This window comes from Tupaia chinensis, unplaced genomic scaffold, assembly GCF_000334495.1.
Source record: "Tupaia chinensis unplaced genomic scaffold, TupChi_1.0 Scaffold000573_1, whole genome shotgun sequence".
In the NCBI taxonomy this organism is placed as follows: domain Eukaryota; kingdom Metazoa; phylum Chordata; class Mammalia; order Scandentia; family Tupaiidae; genus Tupaia; species Tupaia belangeri.
Genome location: NW_006160087.1, coordinates 1,033,581 through 1,044,988, shown reverse-complemented (window position 1 = coordinate 1,044,988; position 11,408 = coordinate 1,033,581). Strand labels below are relative to the sequence as shown.

Genomic DNA, 11,408 nt, shown 5'->3' with positions numbered 1-11,408 from the left:
GATTTTAATTTTCCTCTTTGTGCTTTTGTGACTTTCTCCCACATTCTCCCACGAACAAGTTAAAGTTAATCTATAAAGTGAGACATGTGGTCTTGAAAAAAGATGAGCATATCCGAGTCTGGCTGTTCAGCTGAGACGTGAGCATAAATTATCCAACTCTGAAAAGTCTGCAGCCCTCACTTAAACCCACAAAGAACCATGCTCTCCAAAGCTCGCAAAACCAAATCAGATTCTGAAATTTGCACTCTCCTGTCCGCAGCTCCACATCCACGTGGGCGCAGGTGGCAAAGAGAAGCCACGACTGCACTGGCTTCCCACACCAACCCCCGCCTCACTCTCACTGCACCCACACGAGATAGGTGGGCACCAGCAGCGCCCTACCTTCATGGAGTAAAGACAGAGGCCCTGAGGGGTCACTGTCTCATTCGACCGTGGCCTTCGAGAAAGGCCTCCGGGACCCCACTGCAGGTGTGCAGCCTCGTCTAGCCGCCACGTTGCCTCCTGTCACCTAGAGCAGCGGGAAGAAGCTTCTGTATGTCAGGGTGGAGAAAGGCCAGGCCTGAATGCTAAGGAGAGGACCTCGGGTAAGTGGGTGTCATCTGTGCATCCAAACGGGCTCCGGTGGTCTGCCACGGGCTCGATCCGGTTCAGTCCTGTTCAACAGAACTAAGTGGAACGATATACTGAGGTTCCAGAAAGCTCTCCCATCCAACCACACAGATGGGATGCTCTGACAAAGCTGAAGCTTAATAGGAACAAAATGAGGTCTTAAGATATTGGTTCATTAGTATGTTAATTTATTCCTTCGTGTTTTTTACATTTATTTGTATGATTTGTTTCATCTTTCTTTCCCCACCAGACTGCAGGTTCGTGAGGACAGGGTCTGCGTGTGCCGGCGAGTGCCCGCACAGTGGCGTGCAGTAACTGCTGAACGAGTGGCGGAACCGTGGGGGACGAGCGAGTGCCGGCTACCTGAAGTCTCCACTACCCTTCTCATCGCAGCCTGTTCCTGAAGAAAGTGAGGATATTTGGGTGTGAGCCCCCTCAGCCTTCCACCCACCCCCAACACATGCATAGAAGGGTAATTCAAAGAATGTGTGGGAAAAACACTGAAGTGAAGCATGAGGCTATTTTGGTGCAAAAATGCATTTTGAAATCCTGCCTCGCACTGGCATAAACGTATTTCCATGAACTTTGTGAAGATGCCCTCCTCCCCCTCACATAACACCCACACCATCCAAGGTCATCGGCACCCCCAGCTTTGGGGGAGCAGCTTTTGCTCCTCGCAGGCCCCAGCATCTCTCCACAGGACTGTTGTCCCCCTTCTTCCCCACAAGTCCTGGGTGTTAAATCCCACCCTTGTCTCCTACAGCAAAAGCCAAACAAGCCCTGAGCCTCGCTTGGTCCCACGTGGCCCTCTAGCGCTCAGAAGTCTCTATCGAGGTGTCCAGACACCCCCTGTATTGCTTACCTCCAATTTGAGCCACAGTCCCTGCACTGGCAGTGGGGGCCCTGCACAGTCAGCTCTGCACACCCCACAGAGCTTCGGAGAGTGGATCAGCTGGCTGCCGTCTGACCTCCTGGGCATCTTGGCTGCATTCACCACCGCTGGTCCCTCCTCCAGGCTCGGACTCTGGCACTCGCACGGAAAACTTCCGGCTCCCAAGCACCTCCACGACGGTCCCTACCCCCGGTCTCCTCCCCATGTGACAGGACAGCGTTCAGCTTGTTCACTGTCATGCAGACCGGCACGTGGGACCTGCCTGTTCCACGGCATCCCTGCCTCCTTGGCTGCCTTCTGTCCATTTTCCCTTGACACTGCGCCATACGGAGCTTTCCACACTCCCCCACGGCGGCCTGGGCCTCCGAGTCTCGCTCAGGCTGCCCCATCTGCCGCATGCCCGCTTCGCCACGCCTCCACCCTCCTTGGTCCACTGCCCCTCTTCCTTGCAGCCCCACTGTGGTGGCCCCACCTCCAGGACGCCCAGCCCTGCGGATAGCAGGGCCCACACGCCCTCGTGGGCAGTGACAGTGCACACCTCCTCCTGTTCACCTACACTCTCCCAGGCGGCCCTCACGAGGACCTTCTGCGGGAGGAACCACCTCAGAGAGGTGCAGTGGCTTGCCCAAGGGCATGGAGGACATGACCCCTGAGTCCAGGCTGATGCCTTCCCGGGCCTGCCAAGGGGACGCCCTCAGCAGATGGTTTTGGAGCCTCCCCTGCCCAGGAGGCCTGGCTACCTCCTCTCATCCTTAGGCCTCTGCTTTCTCTGGGTCATTCCCTAGTCCACCCACCCTGCATCTGGCTCGACGTCCATCCTCTTCACACCCACATCACAGTGCTTGGGTGAGGGCCCAGCCCCACACTGGGCCGAGCGGTCCAGGAGGGCGCGGGCAGAACTACCTGGGATCAGAGGAGTGCCCAGAGCCCACACTCTGATAATTCCTGATCAGTTACCGCACGCCTCACCTCCCTCCGGAGGCTGAGTCCTAGCCCATAGCCCCATCTAGTACCTTCTAGACGTCAAGGAGCCCTGGGCGGACTGCCATCAGCACTGCCGCAGGTCCAGAGATCAGCGTGGTAAGCCAGGCAGGGGCAGGGCCGTGTCCACATGCTCTGGGCTGACACAGGCACGGCAGGGCCTCCCACCCAGACAGAAGGGGAACGAAGTGTTTCCGAGCACCTGCTCATGGGGGCCCTTCCCTCCCCGCCCGGTTCTCTGCGCCTCTTCCCAGCTTTCTCATTCTCCATTTTCAAGAGTAAGTGAAATGCCCCTAATCATTTTCTGAATTACTAAATCCATCGAATGGAAGGGAAGAATCCAGATGTCCCGGGACCCAAGGGTTAGACCCGCATTGGTGACACTATGGACAGACCACTGGTCTGGCTGAGGTCAGCTTTCTCATCTGAGAAACTGGGCATTTGGGGCTGACTGGCTCAACCGTGTCCTCCAGTTCTAGGCAGTCTGCTGGGGGTGATGGCTTCCCGCTCATGGAAGAATGAACAGACTCTAAAATATATACGTATTCGTTGAATGAATGAACGATTTTCCTTTCAGACCACAGCACATAAACGAAGACAGTGCAACACTGCCAAATTCCTAACAACTTTCACTACAGCTGCAAGGGCTCAGGGACAGAAGGGACACGTCTGCTTCTCCCAAGCTTGTCTGCAGTTTGCGTTAACCAGGACCGAGCATGGCATCCCTGGGGCCTCCACCTGCCATGTGTCGCCAAGGCCTCACTTTTGCAAACCAACAATTAGCCTTCAGAAAGAAGGTGAATGCCGCCATGGTGTCACTCATTGTCCTCCGTGTGCTAGTACCAGCAAGCGGGCTGCACGTCACTGCTATCTCCAGAGGCACAGCGACAGGGACTGAGCACAGGTGGGGCGGCGTTCTGGGGAACGCTGCTTTCAAAGCAGACTCCGCGATTTCCTTTCAAGTATCACCACCCACTGTGATGTCTGTTACAGACTTTTCAGCCCAGAAGTCCCCAGGCACTAGGTGCCCACCAGGCAGCGACGAGCTTCTGCTCCTGGCGCTGCGGGCCATCCACTATCTGGGTGTAGCAGCCTGGCATCGCCACACACACCCCACCCACCTCTCTGCTGGAGGGCCCCACCTGCCACCAGGCCGTCTCTGGTCCTCTCAGCCCCGCGGGTGGGAGCCGGGAGCTCTCTGAGACCCTGCAGTGCCCTGCTCTGCCCCAGCTGAGCTGCTGCCAGGGCGGAGCACCTGCTTCAGGAAGGCAGGTGTGGGTCAGGAAGCCCCTTCTGGCAGGGGCCGGCTCTCCTCCTCTGCCGGGGCCACCGCTGTCCTTGGTCTCGGCTCTCTGCAGGCGGAACTGCCCTACCCTAGGCTTCTGGAAGAAACCGAAGTGACGGCGGCTGCACAAGCCAGGGACAGATAGCACTGTTTTCCAGACCCACACTGGGGGAAACGGAGGTGAGGGGGCTCTAAATGCACTGGCGGAGCAGCTTGGAGAGGAAAGAGCAGCTCGCTTCTGTCTCTGCTCCCTCTCGAGGCTGTCTCATGTGACCACATGGCTTTCAGCACTATCCACACACCGAGGATGCTCGACTCACACCTGCAGACGGGCTCTCTCCAGTCTGCCCACCCCAGCTCCTCCTGGATCCCTGGAAGCATCTAGCACCTAACCGTCCCACCACAGTGCTGGAGCTCCGCTCGTAGGCCGGCTCTGCCCGCAGACTTCATCTCGATTCATGGCAGGTCTGTGTTGCCAGTTGCTCTGGCCAAGCCTTTACGATTGACCTGGAACATGGCTGCTTCTCACCCCTGCGCTGCCGAGCTCCCTGGTCTCCAGCCGGCATCCTCATGCAGACTCCTGGCCGGTCTCCCAGCTCCCACCCTGCCCTCCTTTCTCGTATTCCCCACCAGCAGCTTCACAGGTGGGTAGGCCAGGGCCTCTGCACTCACAACGCACCACGTGTCCCACACGCTCCGAGTAAAAGCCCAGGGCTTCCCATGACAAAGGCTGGTGTGCCCTGGCCCCATCTCTCTACCCCGTCCCTCCACCACTGCCTCCACACTGGCTCTGCACCTCCTTCTGCCGTGTTCCAGGGACTCTCACCTCGAGGGCTGGAGGTAACGCCGATGCAGCACCTGTAGTCCCCAGCAGTGGTGGCATGGGAGCCACTGTCCACTGTGAGCTCTGGAGCCTAAGCAAGGGGCCACTGAGCCCGAGGCCCACACCTGAAGCAGGTTATTAAGGCCATTCGACTTTTCCAACCAGACCATGACTGGCCATGGGCACGGGCTGCCCTCACCTGCGTGGTACCTGGGGAGCTATGGAGGCACGTGGGCAGATGGATGAATGGGTGGGTTTCAGAGGTCTGCACAACCTCAACAGTGTTTGGAGACATCTCCTCCCATTAGTGCCTGATCGGACAGTGAGAGACCGAGAGAGAACTTTGCCCCAAGAAGCCTTAGCGAGAAGCCACGCCATGCAGACGCTGCCTCTCAGGGGGGGCTGTGCTGTCTGCCCAGTCCCTGGCTGCCTGGCACAGGGAGGGGAACATCCTCCCCGGCTACGAAGTCACCACAGCCCACCGACAGATTTCCCAAGACAGGGGAGTCTCCCACATCCGCCTCTCCATTTGAGACGGATCTGGAAGTGTCAGGAGCATCTCAGGGGGTCCCAGAGTAAGAGGACGTGGAGGGTCCCTCACTGGGCGTGGCTCCAGGGCAGCACTGCTGTGCCTCGCGGTGCTCACGCAACCCATTTCACAGCTGAGAAGCCTGAGGCTCACAGATGTCATAAAGCACCCCAGGTAAGACACGGTAAGCAGATCAACCCGAGAGTCGTAAGATTCCAAAATGCGAGCACGCCCTACAGTCCTGACTGCTCCCTGCTTCCCCACGGCCTCCCAAAGGAGGTGGGGTTCTAGCTAGGTGAGAGAGGTGAGGGGTGCTCCTCCCCAGGCTTCTTCACTGAGGCCGCCATGCCTTCTGGGGCCCTTCACAGCTTCCTGGATCACAAGGGGCCACAGTGGTTCCATAGGAACCACTGGGAATGCAGGACAGGCAGTGGGTGGCAGGGTGGGGACTGGCCGCATGGCTGGAGATGCCCGAGAGGCAGGGCCTAGGCTGATACCAGAGATTAGAAAGTGCTTTAGACTCCAAGTCAATGGAAGGAATGACAGGAGCGGCTGAGTTAAGGCGGCATTCCGACATCACATGGATTTGTCATGGATTTTAGAAGGTGTGGGGGGCAACCCTACGCAGCTCAGCCGAGCTTCTCACATGGAAATGCTCAACAACGTGAACTTGTGCGCCTGTGTGTGAAGACCCGAGCTGGTGTGGCCGAGCACCAGCAGGACAGCCTCTGAAGCCCCATCCTCCGTCTTTTTAAGTTTTTTTAAGGTTTTGGCCATAGGGCAAATGAGCTTGCTAGAGAGAGAGTGAAAAGGAAAGTGAGGAATCACCCCCTCGGGGGATGGCCACACTGCAGTCCCTCTCCTCCTGGGATGTGGGGCACGCCTGCACACATGCCCAGAGTGATTTTCAAGTCGCAAGGTCCAGGACTGGAACCCTGGTTGGCCATGAGGAGGTCCAACACCATAACCAGTATGCTACCTCCTGACCCCTACCCTTTGCCTTTTTTTTAAAGAGAGGTGTGGGCACTCGCCAGAGAGACAGAGAGACAGAGAGCAAGAAATCACCCCCCATGAGAGATGGCCATGCCTCAACCCCTTCTCTTCCATTCTCCTCTCAGGATTTTGGGCACGCAGGCACTTGTACACAGTGTGTTTTTCAAGCTGCTGGTCCAGGACTTGAACCTCTCAATCAGACCGACATGTGGAATCCAGCTACCTTAATCACCATGCCACTGATTGATCCAAGGACTTTAAAAAGCTGATGAAAGAAGGAATTAAAGAGACATGTGGAATCCAGCTACCTTAATCACCACGCCACTGATTGATCCAAGGCCTTTAAAAAGCTGATGAAAGAAGGAATTAAAGTATGGGTTTATTCCGGTGCAGATCATCTTTGAAATCCGTGCATAGGTTTTTCGTAATACAATTTTCCACAAGCTTTTTGAGGACTACCCTGTGTGTACGTGTGTGTATTTACAAATATGCTTTGTGATAAGATTGGCCAACGCAGATCTGAGAACTCCCAAGACAGCATGTACCTCCCACGGCCAGGCAGTGTCTCACTGATGCCTTTTTTTTCCCTCCACATTTAAGCAGCTCAGACGTCCTGAGTCTTACAATCAGAGTATGGCAGTTTAACCGGCAGAATCTTCTCTCTCTTACCAGTACATAAAATAATAGCACATCTCACAATCAGCGGAACATCAACCTTGATGAAACCCGGTTCATGCACCAGTTTGAGCACATGCGAACGGCAGCCCCGGCAAGTCTTCGACCAGCAAATGCTCGCTCGACCGCCTCTGGAAGTGGAAGGCTCACGGCCTCACGAGGGCGCCTACTCCAACTCGCGGTGATTAAAGCTACACAGGACCTCCAGATTCTTGGCCGAAACTCATCTCCCTCTGACATCTTCCCGTCAGCCACTGTCCCGTGCTCTGGAGCAGTCCAATGCGGCCTCTCTGGTCTTCTACGTGACAAACTTCCATGTCACTTTCAGGTCTGCTCTTTGAACAGTAACTTCTCTCGCCCGTTCTGCTCAAACACCTGCTGGGTTTCGGGGCTTGTGCTGGACACACAGTCCATGACCCTCAAAAGGACTTTGCTGATGACCAGTGCTTTATTACGTGGGTCTCCCTTCTCTCAGTGCACCCACCTCCCAAGATCTGGCATCTATACTTCTGCTAGCAAGGCTACGTGATGTTTGGCTTGTGTTATTTCCATAGCCAACTGAAACCTCCATGTATAATACTTTTCACATCCTCTGCTGCCAGATTTGGTATAATATTAGTCAACAGTCAGTTGTGTTTCTTCCCAGGACTTCATTGCTCTTGGTTTTAGTTTTAGTTTACACTTTAATTTTGAATTTTTTTAAAGAAATTTTTGCTATAGGGCTCATGCGCTCACTAGAAAGAGAGAGAGAGGGGAAGAGAGAGAGAAAAAGCAAGAAACCATCCCCCAGGGGACATGATCACACCACAATACCTTCTCCTCCAGTCTCCTCTCGGGATTTTGGGCAAGCACGCACACGTGCCCTTGTGGGGTTCAGGACTGGAACCATGGCTGACCATGTGGGAGTCCAGCAACATAACCATTATGCCATCTGCTGGTCCCTGAATTTGAATTCTCTACTGTTTGCTATGTAGCACTCAAACGATGTGAAAGTAGCCATAAAGAGGAACTATTTTAAAAGTCACTCACTGCCCCCACCTCAGTTGTATCCCTTTAATTTCTATCAAGTCCCTGTCCATGTAAGACCTACTCTACATGGTTGTAACAAAGGTGACGGGACAGTTTTGCATTTTGCTTTTTTCACTGAAAATAATATAAACATCTTTCTGCACTGCTAAATAATGCTATTATCATTTTAAATGGCTGCATGAATCCATGAGGTAGATACAACATAATTTTCCTAGCCAGTCCCCTATTGTTAGACATTTTTACAGTTCCCAGTTTTTCATCATTATAAATAATGCTGAAATCAACACTTCTGCGCACATAACTTTCTTCTTCTGTTGAATTATTTCTGTATGAGACATTCCCAGGAGGGGAATTACTGGGTCAAACGACACGAGCGCTTTACGGCTCTTGATACATGCTGTCCAGTTGGAGTCCCAAAGGGCTCATTTGCATGGCCACCCTGACGTGTGAGCGCGGCCGTTTCTCTGCAAACACCCCTGCACGATCGAGTATCCTCTGAAGTTATCTGGGCTAATTTAAGAGGAGGAAAGTGCCATCTCATTGTGCTAATTTGCATGACTTTGATAACTATCGGGACCGAGCAGCTTTCCTGAATATGCACTGGCGGCTTCTATGTCCTCTGGCGTGAACTCAGCTCCCCAGACACTCAGAGGTGAACCCCCTGCTGCATGTTTCGTACTACATTCAACAGTCAGTTGAGTCTCATTCCATCTTAACAGACGGTTTGCACTGTACAGAACTTTTCTATCGGAGCACGGTCAGCCACTACATCTTTTCCTTTGGTTAGATTATTCGAGTACAAAGCGTGATGCTGCTCCCTAACATAGTGAAAAATTTTACTTTGGTCAAATCGTCCCGACCGTGTGAAATTATCTTGTTCCTTTTCGTAGGATGAAGTCAGACTGCCTGGGTTCAAACCCGGATTCTGCCTCTGACTAGCCGTGTGACCTGAGCGAGTTCCTGCCTCATCTGTAAGTGGGATGGGACAGTCATGAGGACTGAATGTTCCGGCAAAGCACTTGGAAGAGCGACCCCCAGTGCATCGCCCTTCCTCCTGCCGACTCCCCTGCACTCTACACACCCGTCCACGTCACTCGTAACCCAAGACCCTGCACTCGGACCCGCACGTGGGCACCGGGGCGCTGTGGGTGCTCTCGTTCCATCAGCCATCGTGTCACGATGTCCGGGCAGACAGGTGTCTGAGCATTTCTGTCGCGCCATCTGGAAGCTGAGTCACTCCATGTATCGGACGCTCCTCTGTCCCAACAGCCAGATGCCTGACTGCAGAGAGACAGGGAGTGCGCCCAGGCTAGGCCCTTGTCTTGGTGCCATCCTCTGTGATGGCAGAGGCCCAGGCATGTCCCGTGCAGGACAGCTGTCCCCCTTCCTGCACTGATGGGCCCTCTTGCCTCTCGTTCCCACCCACAACTGACTCTAAAACTCACATCTCACTGCATCCCATCTCTGGCTGAGTCCCTTTGGTGACTGTTCCTCTCTGCACAGCAGCTCAGACAGCTCCCCATGGTCTCCCAGGGCCTGCGTGGACCAGCCCGACTCCTGCCATTCGGCTCATGGGCTCCCTGTCACCCTCCACGTTTCGGCAGGACTTCGCGCAGCTGCTGAGCATCTGAGTTCTTGCTTTCCTCTGGCCCAATTCCTCCATTCACCAAATATTCACGAAGCACCTAATGTATGCCGAGCACATTCTAGGAGCGGAGGACTCAGTAGAGAACAACAATGCAACAAGGGCAAGCCCCGGAGGCCAGGGAGCTCGCATCCCGGGAGGGAAGACGGGCAATAAGCCAACAGGCCACTGCCCATGTGTCAGGGGTGATGGGTGACGGGTTGGTGCAGGTCTCACAGCATGGTCGGGACAGGCCTCTTCATAAGGGGACTTCTGAGCACAGACCTGAACAGAACCAGGGAGAGAACTGAGGGGCCCCAGGCAGTGTTGCAGGCACAGGGAACAGCACGTACAAGGCCCTGAGGCTGGAACGTGGGCTTGCCCATCCCTCAGCCTCCCTCCACTTCATGAGACTAACTGGGTGACGTATCTCACTGCCAAGCCCAGCCTGTGTTTTTCCTAAAGTTCAGCTGGGTAAAGATCTTCAGGGAGAAACAGAAAGCAGAGAACTGGAAGGAGGGTCGTAGAGAGGAAAGCAATGCGCCCACACACTGTCCCCACTGGAAGGGGCTGGCAGGGGGCTGGGCGTGGTCCTGAGCACGCCAAGGTGGGCCTTCCATGGGCTCCCCTGCCTTGCGCACAGACACAGGAGGGTCTCGGGTAGTAATGACGTCTGCAGCATGGCCAGGTCCGGGACTGCAGGCCTGGGAGATGCCCAGCACTGTCTGCTGGCTCCCTGGCTCCCGGCTCCCTGACTCCTGGCCCCTCCTGCTGTAGGGTCTGGCGAGGTGGGAGGGGCAGCCCTGCAGCACCGGGATTTGAGAGGCAAATCCTCCGCATAGTAGAGAACGTGACTGTGGAGACAGACTGATTTCCAAACCGCGCATGACCCCTCAGGTGCTGTGTAACTTCAGGCTCTCGGCCTGCGTATCTGCCGGAGGACAGTCCTAGGCCTGGCTCAGAGGCGGTGACGTGCTGGCATCTGCAGAGCCCCCGTGCATTCCGGGCACGTCGAAGGTGCTCCATGAGGCCCTGAGCCTCTATAGGGGACCGAGGCACAGCCTCTGTGGGCCACAGCACTGCGAGACAACTGTCACTCACAGGACCAGAGCCGCGTCACCTGTCCACAGCGGACTCTCCAGATCAAAACCTGCACCGACCGACTGCAGTCAGCGCTTCTCCCCCACTGCTCAGATGAAATGTCAGTGGGTTCAGCCCTCAGTTACTCAAACTAATGAAGAGCAGGGCTGGAAAGAATAACCCCAAACAGCGGCTCGTCACCCCGAATCACTCACTAATGGGAAGGGGAGGGGTCGGTTTCTCCCACTTGGTACTGCATTTGGAAGCAGTCTCTCCCCGTCCAAGGATGTCGGCCCGTGGGGAGGGAGACAAGTCGCCCCAAGGAAGAGGAGGTGACAAGGCAGATGTCCTCTGGGCTTCCAGGGCTGGAGTCAGTGGGGAGCTCTGTGGGCCACCTGACCTACATCCACAGGAAGGTCAGCTGTGCGTGTCTAGCCACGTCCCTGAGGGCCGCAGAAGGCAGACTCTCTCCCTTTTTACCCAAATGGGAGAAATTACATGCAGATCCCACGCAGGAGTCTCCTGGTTCTGCAGGGGTGCCACAGGGGTCATTACTGGAGGGCTGGCAGGGAGCTGGCCGTGGTGCTGAGCAAGCCATGGTGGGCATTGTATGGGCTTCTCCACCTTGGGACAGACACAGGAGGGAGGCTGCGTCCTGTGTCTTTGTCCTGCCGCCTCCCACGAAAAGGGCGTTTATCACTGAGGACCTGTGCTAATAGGTGTTACACAGAGTTCAGAGCAGAAAATTGAGAAGTAACGAGACTTGGGGCAGAAAGAACAAATTAAGAGGCGATCACCGATCACCGGCCGGGCGAGGGCCACCGCCTGAATGCTGAGAAGCAGGCGGCCTGACGGCAGCCAAGCCGGCTCCGAGGAGCGGGCAGGCGG

At 55.4% G+C, this 11,408-nt stretch overlaps 1 protein-coding gene across 1 annotated transcript in view; it reads right to left on the bottom strand.

The window, feature by feature from the left end:
* CSMD2 (CUB and Sushi multiple domains 2) overlaps positions 1-11,408 on the bottom strand; it is a 565,338-nt gene that overhangs the window by 488,249 nt on the left and 65,681 nt on the right.